This window comes from Hydra viridissima, unplaced genomic scaffold, assembly GCF_058129835.1.
Source record: "Hydra viridissima isolate aposymbiotic clone 2 unplaced genomic scaffold, HvirCarnegie_v1 scaffold_13, whole genome shotgun sequence".
Lineage (NCBI taxonomy): Eukaryota > Metazoa > Cnidaria > Hydrozoa > Anthoathecata > Hydridae > Hydra > Hydra viridissima.
In genome coordinates, this window is record NW_028324312.1 from 427598 (window position 1) to 452898 (window position 25301).

General features: G+C 37.6%; 2 long non-coding RNA genes, 2 other non-coding genes and 4 pseudogenes across 4 annotated transcripts; 2 read left to right on the plus strand and 6 right to left on the minus strand.

Moving 5' to 3' along the window:
* Positions 1-2545: 2545 nt before the first annotated feature.
* Positions 2546-2724, minus strand: LOC149879747 (U2 spliceosomal RNA; annotated as a pseudogene).
* A 2-nt stretch (positions 2725-2726) lies between these two features.
* LOC149879748 (uncharacterized) lies at positions 2727-4774 on the minus strand. Its single transcript, XR_016446367.1, has 4 exons — positions 4563-4774; positions 4223-4381; positions 3491-3555; positions 2727-3223 (listed from the first exon to the last, which is right to left on the minus strand). It is a non-coding gene; the product is annotated as an uncharacterized LOC149879748 (long non-coding RNA).
* A 3820-nt stretch (positions 4775-8594) lies between these two features.
* LOC149879749 (5S ribosomal RNA) lies at positions 8595-8713 on the plus strand. The gene has a single exon (XR_016446583.1). It is a non-coding gene; the product is annotated as a 5S ribosomal RNA (ribosomal RNA).
* Positions 8714-10147: 1434 nt separating this feature from the next.
* On the minus strand, positions 10148-10285 carry LOC149879750 (U1 spliceosomal RNA; annotated as a pseudogene).
* Positions 10286-12088: 1803 nt separating this feature from the next.
* LOC149879751 (U2 spliceosomal RNA) lies at positions 12089-12317 on the minus strand (annotated as a pseudogene).
* A 5767-nt stretch (positions 12318-18084) lies between these two features.
* On the minus strand, positions 18085-18263 carry LOC149879752 (U2 spliceosomal RNA; annotated as a pseudogene).
* A 114-nt stretch (positions 18264-18377) lies between these two features.
* On the minus strand, positions 18378-20313 carry LOC149879753 (uncharacterized). Its single transcript, XR_016446368.1, has 4 exons — positions 20102-20313; positions 19762-19920; positions 19030-19094; positions 18378-18762 (listed from the first exon to the last, which is right to left on the minus strand). It is a non-coding gene; the product is annotated as an uncharacterized LOC149879753 (long non-coding RNA).
* A 3820-nt stretch (positions 20314-24133) lies between these two features.
* Positions 24134-24252, plus strand: LOC149879754 (5S ribosomal RNA). Its single transcript, XR_016446584.1, has one exon. It is a non-coding gene; the product is annotated as a 5S ribosomal RNA (ribosomal RNA).
* Positions 24253-25301: the final 1049 nt, after the last annotated feature.

Consider the following 25301-nt stretch of genomic DNA (forward strand, 5'->3'; position numbering starts at 1 on the left):
GTATTTGTCTAAAGTCTGGGTGTTTTTCTGTTTGAATGGTTATTTGTTTTGTCATGAGGTCTATGTATGTCTTGTCATTTAGTAGGGTGTTGTTCAGTATCCAGTATCCCCTTCCTCTCGGTTGGGGCTGTACGTTTATGGTGATTGTCGGTGCGTTATAATGGTCTGAAAGTGTGGTGGGTTGGTGTTCTGCATTTGTGATGTATTGTCTTAGAGTCTTGCTTGTGTAAATTCTGTCTATTCTTGTTCTCGTCTTTGTCTGGCTGTGATAGTGTGTGTATTGTTGTTCGTTTGGGTGGAGTGTGCGGTAAATGTCTTCTACGTCTAAAGTGTAAATAAGGTCTTGTAGTGCGTGTTGTGAAATGCATCTGTATTTTTGTAGTGCTGGTGAACGTCTGTCTTTGTCTGATAGTGTTACGTTAAAGTCCCCCGCCAGTATGTAATGTCTGTCTCGAATTCTGGGCGTGCATAGTATGTTTTTTAGGTTTTCCCAGAATTCTTTTCGTTTGTATTGGTGTTGTGTGGTGTTTCCTGATGGTGCGTATACGTTTATCATAGTAATGTCTAGTTTGTCAATGTGTATGTCTGTGATTTGGTATTTACCTTGTACGTCGTTTACGGTGTTTGTCGGTTTGATTGTAGGGTCTTTTATGTGTATGAGTGTTCCGTCGGTGTTTTGTTTTCCGGAGCTGAATAGTATGGTGCCTGTGCATAGCGTAGCTGTTTGTCTGTACAAGTCAGGCGTGATGTGCGTCTCTTGTAGAAAAGTTATGTGTTGTTCTGATTGCTGTATGTTATGCAAAATCTCCCTTCTTCTCTGGAGATTTCGCATACCAGCCGTATTCATTGTTTTTATTGTAATAGTCATTTTTATTTTTATTTTTTTAGTTTGGAGATATCGTGTGTGTAGTTGGTTAAGTTAGGTCTCTGGTCGGTTAGGTTTTCGTTTCGTTTTTATGTCGTTCATTTTAGTTTCTTTTGTTGGCGTCGTCACACTTTTTCTTTTCGTAGGTTTTTGTTGGGTGTCTGTTTTTGTGTCCGTCACCGTAGGCTCTGTTTCCATTGGTGTAGGAGTCGGTGTCGAGTTTTGTGACTGTCTTGTGACGTCAGCGTTGTTGGTGTGTTCAAGCTCAGTGTTTTTTTCGTTTGTGTTGTCTTGCTTTTTTGTTGTTGTCGGTACTGGTTGGGTTTCCGTTTTGTGTGGTAGCGTTATGCTTGTTTGGGGTCTGGGTGCTGGTTTGGGTATCAGCGTCATTTGTTTTTTCTTTTCCGTCTCTCCGTTTGTTGCGTTTTGTATGTTATGGGGTTTGTCTGCTTCTTGTTTTTGTGTTTTTTCTATTTCCCCGTCTTCGTCCTCATCTTGTGACATTTCGTCAGTGTCTGAAATTGCTAGGTCTGCCAGTAGCTCTTGTGTGTCTCTTGGTTTGTGTATGGGTGTCGTGTTTTTTCCCCTGAAATATAGGTGGTGCAGCCTGTTGTCTATCTTAATTGTCGGAGGTATTTTGCTTACGTCAACAGTCGGGATGATGTGAACGAGTCTCCGTCCGTCTCGTATTTGGTTGTTGCTTGTGTAATATCCGTAAGAAATATTTACTATCTTACCAAAATCTTTAAGCTCTTCATAGATCTCTTGGTTTAGTACCGATGCGTCTGTCTTGATCGTGATTAATAGTACTTGGTTTCTTCTCGGTTTGATTGTTGTCTTCTGTAATTCTCCCGGAATGTTTAATCCCTTTAGAGTTAGCTCTTGGACTTTCTCTTTCGATTTAAGTTCTACCGTGTATTGGCCCCTTCCCGTATATTGTATGGATGTTATGCATCCTGGGCCAATCACCTTTTGGATTGCTACTTGTATTTCTCCCACTTTTTTTTCTATTCCATTTGGGGTTTGGTCTTTGGTAAAGGACATTAGTTGAAAGATCCGGGAGTGTATTTCCTCTTTTAAAGCTCTTTTTTCGGCTTCTTTTGTGTTTGTTTGGAAGTCTTGTGGTGGTGCTGTTCCGGGCTGTTTCTTTTTCAGCGCCTCTGCAAAAGAAAGTGCTGACCCGTTTTTTTGTTTGTTTGCGTCTTCGTTTGAAGGTTTCGGGTCAGCAGATTTGATTTTTTGTTGGTCAGTAGAATGTGGCTGACCGTTCTCAACAAATTTTTGGCTATTTGAAATGCCTTCTGCTTTGGTTTCAGAAGTAGTTAGCTTTGAAATCGATTGGACTTTGAGAGTTTCCATTTTTTGCGATTTGATTTAGTTTACGCTCTGCTTTTATTTTTTTGTTTTGCTTTTTAGGGCTGTTTCTTTTGTTTAGCTAGGGTAGCTAAAGAAAGTGTTCTAGGTTTTTGTCAAAAGAAACCTAGGAGAAAACTCTGCGAATAAATTCGGCTTAAAAAAATTAAAAAAAGAAGATATACAGCGAACTGTATATCTTTAAAGTTTTTCACTTGGGTAAGTGTTTTTTAAAAGTTTCTGTAGCAAAGGCTTCGCTACAGAGGAAAGTTACGTTTTCGCCTCTACGGAGGAGAAAAAAAGTTTTGAAGGAAAATAGTCTCTTACGCGGGGTGTCTCTAAGTCTTCGCAGCGAGATGCAAAACCATAAATAAACCACCGAAGCAAGTAAAACTAATTTTTTTAAAAACTCAATAAGAAAGAACTCAAGATAAACTTTATTAAAACTTTACTAAAATCACTAAAAGATACTACACTTGATCTTAGCCATTAGGCCGAGAAGCGATACTTTTTGCAACGACTTTGTCCCGGCTCCCTCCCTCTCAACGAAAAAACTTGTGGACATTTGAATGATCAAGTCGATGGGTAACTTTAAGTTTCAACGATGAAAACATGGCTTTCTTGTACTGCATCAATTTCACTCTAAAACATTTGGGCTTTTTTTCAAAAATAACCCAGCTTCTTTCAAAAATAACAAGCTTCTTTCAAAAATAACCCAATTAACCAAAACATAAAAAACGTTTAAAGGCTTTTAAATTTAACGCTGGGCAGCAGATGTGATCAAAGGCCAAGTTGAACAACTGAAAATCAACTCTGTATATGAGCGTCCGACAGATTTCTCTGTCAAAAAGCATTTTGAGAACCTCTGTATTTAAATGTTCTTTTCAACTGTTGTAATGACAGTACTTTAATTCATCACCAGGGTCGCCAAGAAACAGCAGAGTTTAGGAGGACTTGCTTGTCATTAGCCTCGATCCTTTCCCAAGTAGTAATTCCTCACAAAGTCTAAAAAAACAAGCTTGAAAGTTTAAAAATTGGGATGGTGCAAATTAAGTTAAGAATTTAAACTGAGTAGCAAGAAAATATTTTTCAGATACTTTAGTTATTGCAAGAAATGAACACTTTAAATGTTTACTGACAAAAAGGTAAAACAATTTTAAAAAGTGACCTAAAACATCCACTGACAAAATATCAAATGACAAATGGAAAATGAAAAAATTTATGACACTAAACCGACACAGCATTAGGTTAGCAAAGGTAAAGCATACATACCTTGCACACTGTATCTGCATTTTTCCAATCACAAACTCGCAGAGCGTGGTAAAAGTTAATGAGACCTGGAACAATAAGCAAAGTATTTTTTTTAAATATTACATTTTTTAACATATTACCTAACCTAAATTAAGCCTGCAAATGTATTTGCGTACAAATTAGAAGCTCAGGATTGATGGAGAATAAACTTAAAAATATAATTCCCAAGTCAGTTAAAAGGATGTTTACTTGTTGGCTAAAGGTCAACTTTTTCAAACTATCACTTTTAAAAAATGGTTCTGGTAAACTATCGAAGAAACATGACTTACCTTTTTCTTGAAACTTTAACTGCTTCAATATTATATGCTCTGCTAACCTAACTTAACCCTTAACCTTGCCCCAGGACAACACTCAAAATTCTCTTTCAATAACTTATTTTCAATAATCAGACTTGCTACCTGAGGCTGAGTTAACTTTAGCAGTAACTCTATAAAACATAATGTGAGAAAGCCAAACAAAAGGTTCAGTTCAAAATGTAATGAGTATGTAATTTTTTTAAAATTTTATCGCATATCTTTAATCGAATTAAAGGGATCATTCCAAAGAAGCTATAGATTGTCCAGTGAAAAGCATACCTAATTAAGCATTACTTTATTGGGGTTGTGTCAGTATAACTGTAAATGAAACAAAGCTATGAACAAACTAAAGAAATAGGTAAAAGTCTTAGAAAGATCCTATTTCTGTTTCACTCACCAATAAAATCAAGAAGAATTTCCCACTTCTTATTCATTGAGTGGGATGCTCTAAAGAGTATTGCAACTTGCATTCTGGATAATCCAGGAACTCAGAACAAACTCTGTAACTGCACTCATGAAAGTCTTTTGTGACTACTCCTTCATAAAGTTGATGCTTCTAAAAATGAAAATTTATTTTTGAAAGGATTTTTTCATCAGAAACTATTCTTAAGTATTTGAAGACTTGAAAAAGTAAAGTGGGCACAACAATAGGGGTTAAACTGCTTCAAATTTTAAAACACAAACACCAAAATAAGGTGAAAAGATTGAAAATAAAATAGCACAGTACTTTTTATTACCTTAAAGCATTCTTGAAAAATCGTTAAAAAAACTGTGTGAACTCCTCTAAACTTGTCACTTGTCTTGGTTTTGGCATCAGCTACTGTATGAGAAGATAAAACAGGATTTAATTTGTTTAGTTTCCCTTTTTTTTATTTTCTTTTTTTTTTTCGAAACAAGCTAAAAGCACCTTTTCTGCTCTTGACGCTACGCCAACACCAAAAATTTCAGTAGGACTGCGCGTAACCACTGCACCGTTGTTAAACTCAATGATATGCACTTTACCGCAAAATTAACGCACCACTTATAAATTCCGACTTATTTTGAAAAATATTACGTATTTCCCGGATTTATCAAATACAAAGTCGATAATAATGTTTATTGTGACGTCATTTGTAGGCTTTATTCCGTTTTAGTTTCCAAATTGTAGCAGCTTTTCATAAGCAGCACGTTTTGCTGTAACTAAACCTCACTTTTAAAAGAAAAGTATGTATAAAGTTAGTATGAACAGATGTGTTGCTCAATGATAACTGTCATTTGAGCAACACGTCTGTTCTGACTTCTCAACGATACATAAGCTGACATTTTAAAACCTTTTTTGGTACCTCTTGCATCGTTCATGGGAGATGGATTCCTTCTTATGTAAGATAATGCTAGACCACATACGGCGCATGTTGTTACTGAATACTTACAAAATGCTACTATTCAAGTTTTGGAGTGGCCGGCTTGCAGTCCAGATATGAACCCAATAGAGCATCTTTGGGGCATAATGGCACGCTGTGTTAGAAGTCAACATCCACCACCTAGACGAGTTGCGACAAAGTCTTATCCGCGTATGTGAAGATATCCTTCAAGAAACGATTACACCTCTAATTAAAAGAAATCCACGGTGCTGTCTGGCTGCAACAACATCAAGATGTGGCAACACTAGATATTGATAAGTCAAAAATGTTACATTTTAAGCTGTATTAGTGTGCATAACAACAATAATCATCTTAGTTTATTTTGTTACTTACCTTAATTTTATTACTTACCATATTTCTAGTTTTAGTTTGTTTTTCTTTCTTTTCTTTTCTTTTCTCACCATCCTCAAAGTCGCTTTTATTATTATCATCGAAATAACTGTGTTCATGTGTTCTATTCTTAACACGTTTGTCAAAATATATGACCACAATTAAAATAAATCGAAATGTATGTGGTGCGTTAATTTTGCGGTTAAGTGTATATTAACTAGATATTTAACTCGCGCTTTCGCAGTGAAGCATATTTTTTTGCCAAGCAAGTTTTTTTTTGCCAGCCAGAATCATAAAAACATCGATTAAAACAAACGAATTATTGTCAGTTTAAATAAAGAGGCTACCGGCTTTAAAAACTTAAAAAACTTGCTTCACAATTTCTTACGAAATTTATTTGAAGTTTTACATCTAGTTAGTATAAATATCATTGGTTTAGCTAAGAGCATAGTAACGGTTTCTGCTTACTCGCGCAGCCTAGTAAGATGGGTGCACCGCGGACGCTCAGTTGCGAATTCTTTCTTTTTTTTTTTTATCATTCCCCTTCCCGAAACCCCGAAATGAACGAAATGCGATTGGCAAGTATTTGATGCATACCTTAATACACAGTGACTAAATTGTAGTATGTGTTTTTTCCGTGCCGAAACTCTGGTCGGAAGACAGTGCATCTTTTTAGATATTTTAGAGCTTGTGGGTTATCACTAGTACCCAAGCCTTTTTATGAGTCATTAAAAAAAAATTTACAAACAAAACTGTATTCTTCTTCTTCTTTTTTTTTCCGATTGTGATCAGATTATGATTTGTACTGACGATATTACACTGTGTCTACTTCCTCGGTCTTATTTTCTTACAAACATTAACAACATTTGTAGTTTCGTAACTATCCCATTGACCCTTTCATGCACCAATTATTTTTCCATAACTAACATAATCCATAAAAAATCATCTACAAAATGACAGCGGTACTATTAACTGTTTTAATTAGACTTTTTCTACACCTTGATACATTTTGATAGCTTTACAGAACGTCAGTTTTCTTTACCCGTTGATGTAACAATTTTGCTGACAACATTTGAATACTTTGAACACTTTGCCAACGCATTAAATATTCTTGCAGTCGTACTATCTTGCGTGTTTGTGATCCCCACCACTATTGAGTTTGCGTGGCAGCATAGGTATAGCGACAATCGACTAATGGATTTTTAGAAGCCAGCGTTGCTCATACACTTTCAAAAGTAGAACTGCTCTCACTAAGATTAGTCGCGCTGGTGCTATTTCATGCGCTCCAGTTAAAAAGGAGCGCCAAGCTACCGGTTGCTAAAAAACCCGCGGTAAAGAAAGCTGAAACAGCACCTAAGAAGAAAGTCGCTGCAAAGAGTGCCACCGCAAAAGTGGACAAGAAATAACCTGTACTGCTCAATCCTTCATCAAACGGCTATTTTCATAGGTACACATTTCTTTAAAACGTTGCGCGGCATTTAGGACTTTGTCAGGTAGTAACAATTACACTAATTGAGTTTGAAAGTCACAGTAACCTCACCGGTAACTGCTCCGTGCTTTTTAGGTCGATGTATATTCTAGAAAAGGGGAGTTTGAGAGCAATTTTGAAGAAGAAAAAAAAAGGTTTTAAGTTGTTCATAGCCTAGGACGGATGCAGCAGTTTAAGTGTTTTATTTTAGCAGCTAGTTTAGCTATTCTGCACTTGGCATTGTTTGCACAATTAAATATAGCGATTGCAACAGATATTTTCATTTGAACCTATTTCGTTAATGCGTCTAATGTTTTTAAAAGATGCGTGGCTATAAAAATAGCCGTTTGAGCGGATTTTGATCTACTTACTGCTGGTGTACTTGGTAACAGCCTTGGTGCCTTCGCTCACTGCGTGTTTAGCAAGTTCACCGGGAAGTAAAAGGCGCACGGCGGTTTGAATTTCACGCGAAGAGATCGTAGATTTCTTATTTTGAAGGGCGAGCCGCGAAGCTTCAGAAGCAATTCTTTCGAAAATGTCGTTCACGAAAGAATTCATGATGCTCATTGCTTTAGAAGAAACACCGACATCAGGGTGAACTTGCTTCAGGACGTTGTAAATGTAAATGGCATAAGACTCTCGTCTCTTTCTCTTGCGCTTCTTGTCACCAGTTCCAGCGATTTTACCACCTTTCTTACCGGCGCGCTTCTCGCCTTTTTTCGCCACCTTTGGCGCTTGTTTTCCTCCGGTTTTTTGTGCGTCTGACATTTCGACGGGCCTAACAGTAAAAATTCTTTTCGTTTGTTTTCATTGCATTGCAACTGGATTTAATTTAAGATAAAGTTGTAGCCTCCAACTTGAAAACTCTTGCGTCATATGCACTTCTATTGGTTCTTAAAAGATTAAGTTGTTTGAGCATCGTTTATTTCTTTTTTACTATTGGTTAAAAAAAGGTTGACTTTGAGACCACTCTATTTTGATAAGAATAGCAAACTTTTTGCTGTTTAAAATAAAAAAAAGGCGCACGAGATCTCTGGTCCGTCTGTCTGTCTCTGCTTGTGTTAGAAAATAAAATGTCAGGACGTGGAAAAGGAGGAAAAGCTAAGGCCAAGGCAAAAACTCGATCTTTTAGAGCGGGTCTTCAGTTTCCTGTTGGTCGCGTTCACCGATTTTTGCGCAAAGGGCATTACGCCAATCGCATCGGTTCAGGCGCACCGGTCTACTTAGCTGCAGTTTTGGAATACCTCTCCGCCGAAATCTTAGAGTTAGCTGGTAATGCTGCACGCGATAACAAAAAAGCCAGGATCATTCCTCGTCACTTACAGCTAGCTGTTCGCAACGACGAAGAGTTAAACAAGTTGTTGTCAGGTGTTACAATTGCGAGCGGCGGTGTGTTGCCAAACATTCAAGCTGTGTTGCTTCCCAAAAAGAACGAGAAGGTTCCAAAGCCAGCAGCCCAGTAAACGGCGGTATAAACAACACAAAAGGCTATTTTCATAGCCACACATCCGTTAAAAATTATTGTTAAGGCGTTAGAAACTTTAAATTTTAAATTAAAGCCGTACACTATTGCCTACGACCATACCACGGTGAATACACCCGTTCTCGTCCGATCACGGAAGTTAAGCATCGTCGGGCCAGGGTAGTACTTGGATGGGTGACCGCCTGGGAACTCCTGGTGCCGTAGGCTTTTGCAACCGTTTACGAAAAAAAAAAAAAAAAGTCGCCAAAGGGGACTCCCTTTTCTTTACAAAATCTGCTTTTTCAGTTGACTCTAAGATACACAGAACTCATCCCCTGCAAAAGAATATGCATAAACACGGCCCTGCCTGGGTGGTGTCGATTGAAAGGGGAGCGACTGGTCGAAAGGTGTGTGAGGGCGCTTCTTCCGTCTCCGCATCTCTGAGGGAAAGAAAATGGCGCTCTTTTTCCTCGCACAAAAGCCAGAAAGCTAGTTTTGATGCTGAACAACAAGGGCAACGGTTAAAGGGACTATAGCCACCATAGTCAACGAGGGCCCAGGGGAAGTTTTCTTAAGGGGCCCTCGTTGTGATCAATTACATACCCAGGACCAATAGAAGTGTGCTCTAGTCATTAAAAATTAAAAACGAAAGTTAATGAAATCTTTTAAAAGTCAAAACTATTTAAATCTTTTAAAAAAATGATTTTTAAAATATCGTTTGTAGATACACGGGGATACCCGGGAATCTTCCCCGTCCTCTCGGCGGCCATGAAAGAAACCCTCGCAAGTCTAAAGTTGCACGATGTCAATGTTCCCTAGTTTTGTCGAAATGACGAAAAGACTGCAAAACTAGCTTTGAAGAGCAAAAATTTGTAAGATTCGTCAATCGTCGTTACGTATCTCTGGCAACGTTGCGTATTGACGTGTCAACTTGCCAAAATGTTTCGGTCGTTGTCGTTTCTTTCTAAGATCAACACGTAGGAATCAGAGCTGTTTTCATGAAAATAATGAACGGTAGTAAAAGAATGCATTTCACCGCACCAGAATCCAATATGCGATATGCATAAATGGTTGACAATTGTTGTTACTGTTGCTGCTGCTGTTGTTGTTACTATTGTTACTGTTAGATCGTTATTGCTAATGCTTATTTTTTTGTGGTCGTTGCTATTGTCAGTATTACTATTATCGTTAGTTTATCGATGCTATCGTTAATTTTTGTTATTGTCGTTATTGTTATCTTCATCGTTGTCATTATTTTCGTTGTCACTATTGATATCGATTTTCTTATTGCTACTGTTTGTTATTTTAACTATTATTATCGTCATTGTTTTTTATTACAGCGACTCGTTTTCACTGTTGTGACTGTCACATTTTGTTCCGCCGTCGAGTGATTTCCGGGATTGTAACCGGTCGATCACGCTTGCTGGTTGTCACGTTGAAACGATTCTCGTCGCTCCTATGCTTATTTGGTTGCCTCTTTGCGATTCTTAGATTTTTATTGATTTTGTACAAAAAAAAAAAAAAACAAAAAAAAAAAAAACAACAACTTTTGAAATAAATAAAATTTATTTGCACTTATAGCAGACTTTGTATGCGCCTCTCAAAATATGCAGTAGACTCTTAGGGGTGAGAGGAGAGGTTTTTTTTTTAAGTCGTTAGAGGAGGGGGCGAGCGCGAACGCAGGCCCCCACTACCAGAAATTGTACGGTCGAGTTACCGACGTTAGCGGTAATCGCAGGGGTCAGCCCAGGCGAAGTGCAATGCAAGAGCCTCACCCTGGAAGAAGCCCCATGTTGATCAGATATTATGATTTTTATTTCGGGTCCTCCAGCTAGTTGCCTTGCGGACCCTAGTCATGATATACACGAGTTTCCGTTTACAATATTAAAAAAATGAAAAATATATAATCTCGTGACTATCATGACGCGAACAAAAAGTGGCCTCAAAAAAATAAAAGAAAAAGTGAAAAAAAAAGGCCAGAAAAAGTAACCAAAAGAAAATATTCTAAAAAAAGGAAATGAAAAAGTTTAAAAGTTTCAAATGGAGAGCAGAGTTGATTACTTCAAAAAAGCGTCTCAAATTTGCTTATTTTTTGGAATTCGAATTTCATTGAGAAATTATTGCCTTATATGGAGCGTTGTTCGCGTGTTTTTATCTCCTCCTTTGGTTATATAGAAAATAATGTTTTAACAATATAGCGTTTAAAAAATAAAAATTTGAAATAAATTTGACTAAAATTAAATGTTTAGTGTTTTTAATTTTCTTTCATTAAGAAGTGTTAATTCTCTTGATGTCTTTTTTCCTTGGAGTCGGAGGCGGTCCGCTCCTTTTATTTGTAGTTTTCTCGTCGCTTTCTTTTTGTTGTCTTTTTTCTTTCCTAATTTCTGTTTTTGATTTTACTAAAGTGAACTCTGTCTCCTTTTCACTTATATCTAAATTTCTGCTCTGGGTTAACTCATTAAGCTTTTCAACTAATAAACAACGGATATCGTATGGTAGGCTTCTTAGTTCTTCTTGAAATTCTTCGTTTATTTCAGTGGCGGTCACTTTCTTCATTAAGTCAAATATATATTCGTCGGTGATAAGTTCTTTTTCCTCGATATTTGTTTGGATGTTATTTTGTGAGTTCGAAGTTATAGTGTTCTTTTCTAAAGTAGAATCATTTAAATTTACTGGTTGGGTGGTCACTCTGATATTATTTTTTTCCTTAGGTGATTCTTCTTCGTCACTAGTTGGTTCTGTGTTTTTATTCATCTCGGCGTCATTTTTTTTCATTTCTGTGCATCTAGCATTCGGGGGATGCGAGTTCTTGCACACTCCGCACAGGAAGGACTTTCCAGCGAAGTGCATCGCGACTCGCACGCCCCCAATTTCTATGAAGTGCGGTAGGTCTTTTAACGGTACTTTGAGTTTAACTCGAAAAAGTCTCCTGCCATCTCTGAGGCTTTTGTCGAAATCGTAGGTTGTGTGTGTAATGGTGTATATTTCATCTACAAAAGGGTCTAATGCTTCGAGTAGCTCTTCATCGTTGATTAGCGGATCGCATTTAAATGTAATCAAAAATCCAATTTCGGTTCTTCTTTTTTTCGATATGGTCCTGTTATGGTTACTAATTTTCAGATCTGAATTTATAAAAGCATCAGCGTCGATCGTCTGATAGAACTCTATGATCCAGTGGCCTTTGCTTCTATGGGTAAGGCTCGAAACCTTTCCTCTGCCGATTATTCGGTGGATCTCGTCATTAATTTCTTTCGCACGAGTTTCAATGTATTTGCGGTTTTGAGATTCAGAAGGGTCCATAAATATGTTGATGTCGACTATTTTTTCCACTCGCGAGGCTTGATGTTTCTTTGTAGCTTCGGCATATGAAGACATATTCGAGATGAGTTTTCTTGATGGTCGCTAGTTAGTAATTCTCTGCTGTGATCTTCAGCCTGAGGAGAAGAAAAAAAGACCCATGTTGATCAGGTTTACTTCCCCGTCAGGTAAGTATGCTTTTCCCGTTGTGTGGGCAGCCTCGGACGTGCCCCAATCTTCTCAATTGTGGGTTTTCGATTGCACACCGCATCGTCCCGTTTGTTTGCTTTTTTTTTTTCCTTCTCTATAGTATGGGCCGCGCTCAGCAGTAGTGCAACGCCGAGGCAACCCGCGGTCAGGGCGAGGTAAACCTACGATCCCTTGACCAAATGCCAAAAATCAGATTAATATATGAGCCGGACTATGCCGGCGTACCAGATATTAAACTGATAAGAACAGATACTACACTTGATCTTTTTTTTTTTTTTTTATTTCCTTTTACGTCACATCAGCCATGGGCAGCTGTGGACGGTATAATTTACATATTTACAATTTCGTGATAAATTTATTTACAATCGTATATATTTTTTATTTGATTTTTTGCTATATAATATTTTTTTTTTTTTTTTTTTTTTTTTTTTTTTTTTTTTTTTTTTTTTTACTTAGTCAAGTTTTTTTTTTTTTTTTTTTTTTTTTTTTTTTTTTTTTTTTTTTTTTTTTTATTTACATTATTTACATTTTATATATTACGGATATTATTTGTCGAGGGTTATGTTGTTTTGTGTTGTTGTGTTTTTGTAATGTTTTTTGATGTTTTCGTCGCAAATTTTAATAGCGGTTTTGTAGGTGTTTTGATTTTTGTTTTCTGTCTTTATTTCTGTTCTCAGTCTCTTTATTAGTAGCGTGTGAAAGTGCAGTGGAGCGTTTAGTTTTTTGTTTTCGAAAATCAGTGCGTTTCGTGTGTGTTGTATTGTTTCGTAAAAGGTGTCTATGCATGTGTCGCCTATACTTCTGTCTTGTGCGGTTGCAGTACCCATAAGAAAAAATTTTAGGGTATTGCTGTATTTGTCGTTTGGGTATATGGTGTTCAGTATGTTTATGATTTGTATGCATATTTTCTGTGTGTCTGGGCAGTAGTAGAACCAGTGTTGCAATGTTTCCGTTTCGTTTTTGTCGCATCGTTTGCATGTTTTGTCTATGTTTTTGTTCCATTTGTGCATAGTGTTGAGTGATGGGAGTTTTCTGTGTATGTATTTGTATTGTATTTCGTTGGCTTTGTTATATAGGTTTCTGTCTTGTAGTTTTTGAAATTTTCTGTCCCAGTCTCGTTTTGTTATGGGCGTTTGTCCGGGTGGGAGTTTTCTGTTCCATTTTATATGTCTGTCGGGGGGTGTCATTTTTGATGTCAGTATTCTGTGGTATATTTGTTTGTTCGTTATCTGTGTCAGTTTTCTGTTTTTGTTTTCTATGTGGATGGATGGGATGTATTTGCGATATGTGTAATTTGGTGTTTCTGTGTTCAGTTTGTGCATCCATGTGGTCGGTATCCGTTTTGTTATTTCTGTTAGTGTTTTGTGTGGTATTTCTAGTTTGTCTGCTGTGAGTAGTCCTGGTGTCGATAAGTTACACAAGTCTGCTATTATTTGTATGTCTTGCGTTTTTGTGTGTTTTGTGGGTCTCGGTAGGGGGGGGAACGGGTTTTCTGTAGTGGGTTTTGTTGGCAGTAGGGGGTTATAGTATAGCGGTTGGTTCAGTATGGCTTCGAGTGTGTCGTCTTGTACTTTTATGTCTTTGGTAAATGTCTCCCAGTTGTGTATTAAGTCTCTGTATGTTTTGGGTATAGGGGGTTTTTCGTTGGGTGTGGTGGCTGTGTATAGCGTGTATTTGTTTTGTCTTGCGTTCCGGTATCTGTTTAAAAAGTGTATTGCTGTGTCTGTCCATGGCATGTGTGTATTGTGTGTGAGTATTTTGATCGTCCATTTTGTTTGTAGTGTCTGTGCTTTTGTGTTTATGTCTATTAGGTTTTGTCCTCCGTTGCGTATTGTCTGATGTAGCTGTGTTTTGTTGATTCTTGTTTTCGCGTTGTTCCATATAAAGTCGTATATCGGTGTCATGGTCTTGTCAATCTGTTTTTTGTTTGGTGTCGGTAGTATTTGTAGAGTGTGCCATAGTTTGCTGAGTATTAAGGTGTTCACCACTGTGATTTTTCCCTTAATACTCAGATTTTGTCTCTTCCAGTCTTGTATTTGTTTTTTGAATTTGTGTGTACATCTGTTCCAGTTTTCTGTTATGTCGTCTGTTCCGTCATTGGGGAAAGTCAGGCCTAGTGTGCGTATTTTGTTTTCTGTCCAGTCGAAGCCAAGCGGTCCGGTTTTTTTGTCTTTGTTTTGTCCTATCCACAGTCCTTGGCATTTGTCTCTGTTGAGTTTCTGTCCGGTAGCGGTTTCGAATCTGTGTAGGGTTTTGTCTAGGTTCTGTAAGGATTTCAGTTTCGTGATGTAGAAGAGTGTGTCGTCCGCGTATGCTGTTACCTTTGTTTCGTTGTAGTTTGTCTTTATGCCTTTTATGTGTTTGTTTTGTGTTATGTTTTGTATTAGTATGTCTGCCTGTAGTATGTAAAGTGTCATGGATAGAGGGCATCCTTGTCTTACCCCTCTTGTCGGGTAAAACGGTCGTGAGATGTGTCCGTTTGTTTTTATTTTTGTGGATATGTTTGTGTATAGCGTTTTTATGTTTCGTATAGTCTTGGGTCCGTAGTTGTATTTCGTCAGTGTTTTGAAAAGGTACGTCCAGTCTACTCTGTCGAATGCTTTTATTTGGTCGATGGATATGATTGCTGTGTTTCTCATGTCTTCGATGTTTGCTATTTTTATAATGTCTCTGGTGTACAGTAGGTTCATGTGTATTTGTCTGTGTGGGATGCATGCAGTCTGGTATTGGCTGATGATGTGTGGTAATGTATTTTTTATTCTGTTCGTCATTGTCTTTGTGATGAGTTTGTAGTCTATGTTCAGTAGGGAGATAGGTCGCCAGTTTGTTATGTCTGTTCTGTCTCCTTTTTTGTATATGCATGTGATTAGAGCGTCTCTTTGTGATTGTGTTAAGTAAGATCGGTCCAGTACTGCGTTTGTCATTTTTGTAAAGTGTTTTGTCAACAGCGGCCAGAATTTTTTATAGAACTCCGCTGTCAGTCCGTCTGTGCCTGGTGTCTTTTCGTTTTTCATGTTTTGTAGTGCTGTTGTGATTTCTTGTTCTGTATAGTCTTCGTCGCATAATTTTCTTTGTGTTTCTGTTAGTCGGGGGGTCTTCGTTTCGGTTAGTATTTCTGTCTGTGTCTGTATGTTCAGGTCTTCTTTGGTGTATAGTGATTCGTAAAAGTCCGTCATAACGTTTAGTATCTGTTCGGGGTCTTGCTGTAATTGTCCTTGTTTGTCTCTCAGTTCCGTTATTTCGTGGTGTGCCTGTCTTTGTTTTTCTAAATTGCAAAAGTAGTTCGTCGGGCGTTCTCCGTCTATGTTCCGTATCTGTTTTGTTCGTATTCGTGCGGCTTCTTCTTTTCGTCTCTGTATATGTTCGAGTTTGTGTCTAATGTTCGTGCTCATGGTGTTGTCTAGATGTTTCCGTTCCTCCTTTCTCAGTGTGTTTCTCAGTTTTCTCGTTAGTCTCAGTTCTTGTGTTTTGTTCTGTTTGTGTCGTTTGTGTGCGTATTTCAGTGTTGTTTCTTTTATCTGTTTTTTTGTATTTTCCCACCATTCTGGTATTTGTCTAAAGTCTGGGTGTTTTTCTGTTTGAATGGTTATTTGTTTTGTCATGAGGTCTATGTATGTCTTGTCATTTAGTAGGGTGTTGTTCAGTATCCAGTATCCCCTTCCTCTCGGTTGGGGCTGTACGTTTATGGTGATTGTCGGTGCGTTATAATGGTCTGAAAGTGTGGTGGGTTGGTGTTCTGCATTTGTGATGTATTGTCTTAGAGTCTTGCTTGTGTAAATTCTGTCTATTCTTGTTCTCGTCTTTGTCTGGCTGTGATAGTGTGTGTATTGTTGTTCGTTTGGGTGGAGTGTGCGGTAAATGTCTTCTACGTCTAAAGTGTAAATAAGGTCTTGTAGTGCGTGTTGTGAAATGCATCTGTATTTTTGTAGTGCTGGTGAACGTCTGTCTTTGTCTGATAGTGTTACGTTAAAGTCCCCCGCCAGTATGTAATGTCTGTCTCGAATTCTGGGCGTGCATAGTATGTTTTTTAGGTTTTCCCAGAATTCTTTTCGTTTGTATTGGTGTTGTGTGGTGTTTCCTGATGGTGCGTATACGTTTATCATAGTAATGTCTAGTTTGTCAATGTGTATGTCTGTGATTTGGTATTTACCTTGTACGTCGTTTACGGTGTTTGTCGGTTTGATTGTAGGGTCTTTTATGTGTATGAGTGTTCCGTCGGTGTTTTGTTTTCCGGAGCTGAATAGTATGGTGCCTGTGCATAGCGTAGCTGTTTGTCTGTACAAGTCAGGCGTGATGTGCGTCTCTTGTAGAAAAGTTATGTGTTGTTCTGATTGCTGTATGTTATGCAAAATCTCCCTTCTTCTCTGGAGATTTCGCATACCAGCCGTATTCATTGTTTTTATTGTAATAGTCATTTTTATTTTTATTTTTTTAGTTTGGAGATATCGTGTGTGTAGTTGGTTAAGTTAGGTCTCTGGTCGGTTAGGTTTTCGTTTCGTTTTTATGTCGTTCATTTTAGTTTCTTTTGTTGGCGTCGTCACACTTTTTCTTTTCGTAGGTTTTTGTTGGGTGTCTGTTTTTGTGTCCGTCACCGTAGGCTCTGTTTCCATTGGTGTAGGAGTCGGTGTCGAGTTTTGTGACTGTCTTGTGACGTCAGCGTTGTTGGTGTGTTCAAGCTCAGTGTTTTTTTCGTTTGTGTTGTCTTGCTTTTTTGTTGTTGTCGGTACTGGTTGGGTTTCCGTTTTGTGTGGTAGCGTTATGCTTGTTTGGGGTCTGGGTGCTGGTTTGGGTATCAGCGTCATTTGTTTTTTCTTTTCCGTCTCTCCGTTTGTTGCGTTTTGTATGTTATGGGGTTTGTCTGCTTCTTGTTTTTGTGTTTTTTCTATTTCCCCGTCTTCGTCCTCATCTTGTGACATTTCGTCAGTGTCTGAAATTGCTAGGTCTGCCAGTAGCTCTTGTGTGTCTCTTGGTTTGTGTATGGGTGTCGTGTTTTTTCCCCTGAAATATAGGTGGTGCAGCCTGTTGTCTATCTTAATTGTCGGAGGTATTTTGCTTACGTCAACAGTCGGGATGATGTGAACGAGTCTCCGTCCGTCTCGTATTTGGTTGTTGCTTGTGTAATATCCGTAAGAAATATTTACTATCTTACCAAAATCTTTAAGCTCTTCATAGATCTCTTGGTTTAGTACCGATGCGTCTGTCTTGATCGTGATTAATAGTACTTGGTTTCTTCTCGGTTTGATTGTTGTCTTCTGTAATTCTCCCGGAATGTTTAATCCCTTTAGAGTTAGCTCTTGGACTTTCTCTTTCGATTTAAGTTCTACCGTGTATTGGCCCCTTCCCGTATATTGTATGGATGTTATGCATCCTGGGCCAATCACCTTTTGGATTGCTACTTGTATTTCTCCCACTTTTTTTTCTATTCCATTTGGGGTTTGGTCTTTGGTAAAGGACATTAGTTGAAAGATCCGGGAGTGTATTTCCTCTTTTAAAGCTCTTTTTTCGGCTTCTTTTGTGTTTGTTTGGAAGTCTTGTGGTGGTGCTGTTCCGGGCTGTTTCTTTTTCAGCGCCTCTGCAAAAGAAAGTGCTGACCCGTTTTTTTGTTTGTTTGCGTCTTCGTTTGAAGGTTTCGGGTCAGCAGATTTGATTTTTTGTTGGTCAGTAGAATGTGGCTGACCGTTCTCAACAAATTTTTGGCTATTTGAAATGCCTTCTGCTTTGGTTTCAGAAGTAGTTAGCTTTGAAATCGATTGGACTTTGAGAGTTTCCATTTTTTGCGATTTGATTTAGTTTACGCTCTGCTTTTATTTTTTTGTTTTGCTTTTTAGGGCTGTTTCTTTTGTTTAGCTAGGGTAGCTAAAGAAAGTGTTCTAGGTTTTTGTCAAAAGAAACCTAGGAGAAAACTCTGCGAATAAATTCGGCTTAAAAAAATTAAAAAAAGAAGATATACAGCGAACTGTATATCTTTAAAGTTTTTCACTTGGGTAAGTGTTTTTTAAAAGTTTCTGTAGCAAAGGCTTCGCTACAGAGGAAAGTTACGTTTTCGCCTCTACGGAGGAGAAAAAAAGTTTTGAAGGAAAATAGTCTCTTACGCGGGGTGTCTCTAAGTCTTCGCAGCGAGATGCAAAACCATAAATAAACCACCGAAGCAAGTAAAACTAATTTTTTTAAAAACTCAATAAGAAAGAACTCAAGATAAACTTTATTAAAACTTTACTAAAATCACTAAAAGATACTACACTTGATCTTAGCCATTAGGCCGAGAAGCGATACTTTTTGCAACGACTTTGTCCCGGCTCCCTCCCTCTCAACGAAAAAACTTGTGGACATTTGAATGATCAAGTCGATGGGTAACTTTAAGTTTCAACGATGAAAACATGGCTTTCTTGTACTGCATCAATTTCACTCTAAAACATTTGGGCTTTTTTTCAAAAATAACCCAGCTTCTTTCAAAAATAACAAGCTTCTTTCAAAAATAACCCAATTAACCAAAACATAAAAAACGTTTAAAGGCTTTTAAATTTAACGCTGGGCAGCAGATGTGATCAAAGGCCAAGTTGAACAACTGAAAATCAACTCTGTATATGAGCGTCCGACAGATTTCTCTGTCAAAAAGCATTTTGAGAACCTCTGTATTTAAATGTTCTTTTCAACTGTTGTAATGACAGTACTTTAATTCATCACCAGGGTCGCCAAGAAACAGCAGAGTTTAGGAGGACTTGCTTGTCATTAGCCTCGATCCTTTCCCAAGTAGTAATTCCTCACAAAGTCTAAAAAAACAAGCTTGAAAGTTTAAAAATTGGGATGGTGCAAATTAAGTTAAGAATTTAAACTGAGTAGCAAGAAAATATTTTTCAGATACTTTAGTTATTGCAAGAAATGAACACTTTAAATGTTTACTGACAAAAAGGTAAAACAATTTTAAAAAGTGACCTAAAACATCCACTGACAAAATATCAAATGACAAATGGAAAATGAAAAAATTTATGACACTAAACCGACACAGCATTAGGTTAGCAAAGGTAAAGCATACATACCTTGCACACTGTATCTGCATTTTTCCAATCACAAACTCGCAGAGCGTGGTAAAAGTTAATGAGACCTGGAACAATAAGCAAAGTATTTTTTTTAAATATTACATTTTTTAACATATTACCTAACCTAAATTAAGCCTGCAAATGTATTTGCGTACAAATTAGAAGCTCAGGATTGATGGAGAATAAACTTAAAAATATAATTCCCAAGTCAGTTAAAAGGATGTTTACTTGTTGGCTAAAGGTCAACTTTTTCAAACTATCACTTTTAAAAAATGGTTCTGGTAAACTATCGAAGAAACATGACTTACCTTTTTCTTGAAACTTTAACTGCTTCAATATTATATGCTCTGCTAACCTAACTTAACCCTTAACCTTGCCCCAGGACAACACTCAAAATTCTCTTTCAATAACTTATTTTCAATAATCAGACTTGCTACCTGAGGCTGAGTTAACTTTAGCAGTAACTCTATAAAACATAATGTGAGAAAGCCAAACAAAAGGTTCAGTTCAAAATGTAATGAGTATGTAATTTTTTTAAAATTTTATCGCATATCTTTAATCGAATTAAAGGGATCATTCCAAAGAAGCTATAGATTGTCCAGTGAAAAGCATACCTAATTAAGCATTACTTTATTGGGGTTGTGTCAGTATAACTGTAAATGAAACAAAGCTATGAACAAACTAAAGAAATAGGTAAAAGTCTTAGAAAGATCCTATTTCTGTTTCACTCACCAATAAAATCAAGAAGAATTTCCCACTTCTTATTCATTGAGTGGGATGCTCTAAAGAGTATTGCAACTTGCATTCTGGATAATCCAGGAACTCAGAACAAACTCTGTAACTGCACTCATGAAAGTCTTTTGTGACTACTCCTTCATAAAGTTGATGCTTCTAAAAATGAAAATTTATTTTTGAAAGGATTTTTTCATCAGAAACTATTCTTAAGTATTTGAAGACTTGAAAAAGTAAAGTGGGCACAACAATAGGGGTTAAACTGCTTCAAATTTTAAAACACAAACACCAAAATAAGGTGAAAAGATTGAAAATAAAATAGCACAGTACTTTTTATTACCTTAAAGCATTCTTGAAAAATCGTTAAAAAAACTGTGTGAACTCCTCTAAACTTGTCACTTGTCTTGGTTTTGGCATCAGCTACTGTATGAGAAGATAAAACAGGATTTAATTTGTTTAGTTTCCCTTTTTTTTATTTTCTTTTTTTTTTTCGAAACAAGCTAAAAGCACCTTTTCTGCTCTTGACGCTACGCCAACACCAAAAATTTCAGTAGGACTGCGCGTAACCACTGCACCGTTGTTAAACTCAATGATATGCACTTTACCGCAAAATTAACGCACCACTTATAAATTCCGACTTATTTTGAAAAATATTACGTATTTCCCGGATTTATCAAATACAAAGTCGATAATAATGTTTATTGTGACGTCATTTGTAGGCTTTATTCCGTTTTAGTTTCCAAATTGTAGCAGCTTTTCATAAGCAGCACGTTTTGCTGTAACTAAACCTCACTTTTAAAAGAAAAGTATGTATAAAGTTAGTATGAACAGATGTGTTGCTCAATGATAACTGTCATTTGAGCAACACGTCTGTTCTGACTTCTCAACGATACATAAGCTGACATTTTAAAACCTTTTTTGGTACCTCTTGCATCGTTCATGGGAGATGGATTCCTTCTTATGTAAGATAATGCTAGACCACATACGGCGCATGTTGTTACTGAATACTTACAAAATGCTACTATTCAAGTTTTGGAGTGGCCGGCTTGCAGTCCAGATATGAACCCAATAGAGCATCTTTGGGGCATAATGGCACGCTGTGTTAGAAGTCAACATCCACCACCTAGACGAGTTGCGACAAAGTCTTATCCGCGTATGTGAAGATATCCTTCAAGAAACGATTACACCTCTAATTAAAAGAAATCCACGGTGCTGTCTGGCTGCAACAACATCAAGATGTGGCAACACTAGATATTGATAAGTCAAAAATGTTACATTTTAAGCTGTATTAGTGTGCATAACAACAATAATCATCTTAGTTTATTTTGTTACTTACCTTAATTTTATTACTTACCATATTTCTAGTTTTAGTTTGTTTTTCTTTCTTTTCTTTTCTTTTCTCACCATCCTCAAAGTCGCTTTTATTATTATCATCGAAATAACTGTGTTCATGTGTTCTATTCTTAACACGTTTGTCAAAATATATGACCACAATTAAAATAAATCGAAATGTATGTGGTGCGTTAATTTTGCGGTTAAGTGTATATTAACTAGATATTTAACTCGCGCTTTCGCAGTGAAGCATATTTTTTTGCCAAGCAAGTTTTTTTTTGCCAGCCAGAATCATAAAAACATCGATTAAAACAAACGAATTATTGTCAGTTTAAATAAAGAGGCTACCGGCTTTAAAAACTTAAAAAACTTGCTTCACAATTTCTTACGAAATTTATTTGAAGTTTTACATCTAGTTAGTATAAATATCATTGGTTTAGCTAAGAGCATAGTAACGGTTTCTGCTTACTCGCGCAGCCTAGTAAGATGGGTGCACCGCGGACGCTCAGTTGCGAATTCTTTCTTTTTTTTTTTTATCATTCCCCTTCCCGAAACCCCGAAATGAACGAAATGCGATTGGCAAGTATTTGATGCATACCTTAATACACAGTGACTAAATTGTAGTATGTGTTTTTTCCGTGCCGAAACTCTGGTCGGAAGACAGTGCATCTTTTTAGATATTTTAGAGCTTGTGGGTTATCACTAGTACCCAAGCCTTTTTATGAGTCATTAAAAAAAAATTTACAAACAAAACTGTATTCTTCTTCTTCTTTTTTTTTCCGATTGTGATCAGATTATGATTTGTACTGACGATATTACACTGTGTCTACTTCCTCGGTCTTATTTTCTTACAAACATTAACAACATTTGTAGTTTCGTAACTATCCCATTGACCCTTTCATGCACCAATTATTTTTCCATAACTAACATAATCCATAAAAAATCATCTACAAAATGACAGCGGTACTATTAACTGTTTTAATTAGACTTTTTCTACACCTTGATACATTTTGATAGCTTTACAGAACGTCAGTTTTCTTTACCCGTTGATGTAACAATTTTGCTGACAACATTTGAATACTTTGAACACTTTGCCAACGCATTAAATATTCTTGCAGTCGTACTATCTTGCGTGTTTGTGATCCCCACCACTATTGAGTTTGCGTGGCAGCATAGGTATAGCGACAATCGACTAATGGATTTTTAGAAGCCAGCGTTGCTCATACACTTTCAAAAGTAGAACTGCTCTCACTAAGATTAGTCGCGCTGGTGCTATTTCATGCGCTCCAGTTAAAAAGGAGCGCCAAGCTACCGGTTGCTAAAAAACCCGCGGTAAAGAAAGCTGAAACAGCACCTAAGAAGAAAGTCGCTGCAAAGAGTGCCACCGCAAAAGTGGACAAGAAATAACCTGTACTGCTCAATCCTTCATCAAACGGCTATTTTCATAGGTACACATTTCTTTAAAACGTTGCGCGGCATTTAGGACTTTGTCAGGTAGTAACAATTACACTAATTGAGTTTGAAAGTCACAGTAACCTCACCGGTAACTGCTCCGTGCTTTTTAGGTCGATGTATATTCTAGAAAAGGGGAGTTTGAGAGCAATTTTGAAGAAGAAAAAAAAAGGTTTTAAGTTGTTCATAGCCTAGGACGGATGCAGCAGTTTAAGTGTTTTATTTTAGCAGCTAGTTTAGCTATTCTGCACTTGGCATTGTTTGCACAATTAAATATAGCGATTGCAACAGATATTTTCATTTGAACCTATTTCGTTAATGCGTCTAATGTTTTTAAAAGATGCGTGGCTATAAAAATAGCCGTTTGAGCGGATTTTGATCTACTTACTGCTGGTGTACTTGGTAACAGCCTTGGTGCCTTCGCTCACTGCGTGTTTAGCAAGTTCACCGGGAAGTAAAAGGCGCACGGCGGTTTGAATTTCACGCGAAGAGATCGTAGATTTCTTATTTTGAAGGGCGAGCCGCGAAGCTTCAGAAGCAATTCTTTCGAAAATGTCGTTCACGAAAGAATTCATGATGCTCATTGCTTTAGAAGAAACACCGACATCAGGGTGAACTTGCTTCAGGACGTTGTAAATGTAAATGGCATAAGACTCTCGTCTCTTTCTCTTGCGCTTCTTGTCACCAGTTCCAGCGATTTTACCACCTTTCTTACCGGCGCGCTTCTCGCCTTTTTTCGCCACCTTTGGCGCTTGTTTTCCTCCGGTTTTTTGTGCGTCTGACATTTCGACGGGCCTAACAGTAAAAATTCTTTTCGTTTGTTTTCATTGCATTGCAACTGGATTTAATTTAAGATAAAGTTGTAGCCTCCAACTTGAAAACTCTTGCGTCATATGCACTTCTATTGGTTCTTAAAAGATTAAGTTGTTTGAGCATCGTTTATTTCTTTTTTACTATTGGTTAAAAAAAGGTTGACTTTGAGACCACTCTATTTTGATAAGAATAGCAAACTTTTTGCTGTTTAAAATAAAAAAAAGGCGCACGAGATCTCTGGTCCGTCTGTCTGTCTCTGCTTGTGTTAGAAAATAAAATGTCAGGACGTGGAAAAGGAGGAAAAGCTAAGGCCAAGGCAAAAACTCGATCTTTTAGAGCGGGTCTTCAGTTTCCTGTTGGTCGCGTTCACCGATTTTTGCGCAAAGGGCATTACGCCAATCGCATCGGTTCAGGCGCACCGGTCTACTTAGCTGCAGTTTTGGAATACCTCTCCGCCGAAATCTTAGAGTTAGCTGGTAATGCTGCACGCGATAACAAAAAAGCCAGGATCATTCCTCGTCACTTACAGCTAGCTGTTCGCAACGACGAAGAGTTAAACAAGTTGTTGTCAGGTGTTACAATTGCGAGCGGCGGTGTGTTGCCAAACATTCAAGCTGTGTTGCTTCCCAAAAAGAACGAGAAGGTTCCAAAGCCAGCAGCCCAGTAAACGGCGGTATAAACAACACAAAAGGCTATTTTCATAGCCACACATCCGTTAAAAATTATTGTTAAGGCGTTAGAAACTTTAAATTTTAAATTAAAGCCGTACACTATTGCCTACGACCATACCACGGTGAATACACCCGTTCTCGTCCGATCACGGAAGTTAAGCATCGTCGGGCCAGGGTAGTACTTGGATGGGTGACCGCCTGGGAACTCCTGGTGCCGTAGGCTTTTGCAACCGTTTACGAAAAAAAAAAAAAAAAGTCGCCAAAGGGGACTCCCTTTTCTTTACAAAATCTGCTTTTTCAGTTGACTCTAAGATACACAGAACTCATCCCCTGCAAAAGAATATGCATAAACACGGCCCTGCCTGGGTGGTGTCGATTGAAAGGGGAGCGACTGGTCGAAAGGTGTGTGAGGGCGCTTCTTCCGTCTCCGCATCTCTGAGGGAAAGAAAATGGCGCTCTTTTTCCTCGCACAAAAGCCAGAAAGCTAGTTTTGATGCTGAACAACAAGGGCAACGGTTAAAGGGACTATAGCCACCATAGTCAACGAGGGCCCAGGGGAAGTTTTCTTAAGGGGCCCTCGTTGTGATCAATTACATACCCAGGACCAATAGAAGTGTGCTCTAGTCATTAAAAATTAAAAACGAAAGTTAATGAAATCTTTTAAAAGTCAAAACTATTTAAATCTTTTAAAAAAATGATTTTTAAAATATCGTTTGTAGATACACGGGGATACCCGGGAATCTTCCCCGTCCTCTCGGCGGCCATGAAAGAAACCCTCGCAAGTCTAAAGTTGCACGATGTCAATGTTCCCTAGTTTTGTCGAAATGACGAAAAGACTGCAAAACTAGCTTTGAAGAGCAAAAATTTGTAAGATTCGTCAATCGTCGTTACGTATCTCTGGCAACGTTGCGTATTGACGTGTCAACTTGCCAAAATGTTTCGGTCGTTGTCGTTTCTTTCTAAGATCAACACGTAGGAATCAGAGCTGTTTTCATGAAAATAATGAACGGTAGTAAAAGAATGCATTTCACCGCACCAGAATCCAATATGCGATATGCATAAATGGTTGACAATTGTTGTTACTGTTGCTGCTGCTGTTGTTGTTACTATTGTTACTGTTAGATCGTTATTGCTAATGCTTATTTTTTTGTGGTCGTTGCTATTGTCAGTATTACTATTATCGTTAGTTTATCGATGCTATCGTTAATTTTTGTTATTGTCGTTATTGTTATCTTCATCGTTGTCATTATTTTCGTTGTCACTATTGATATC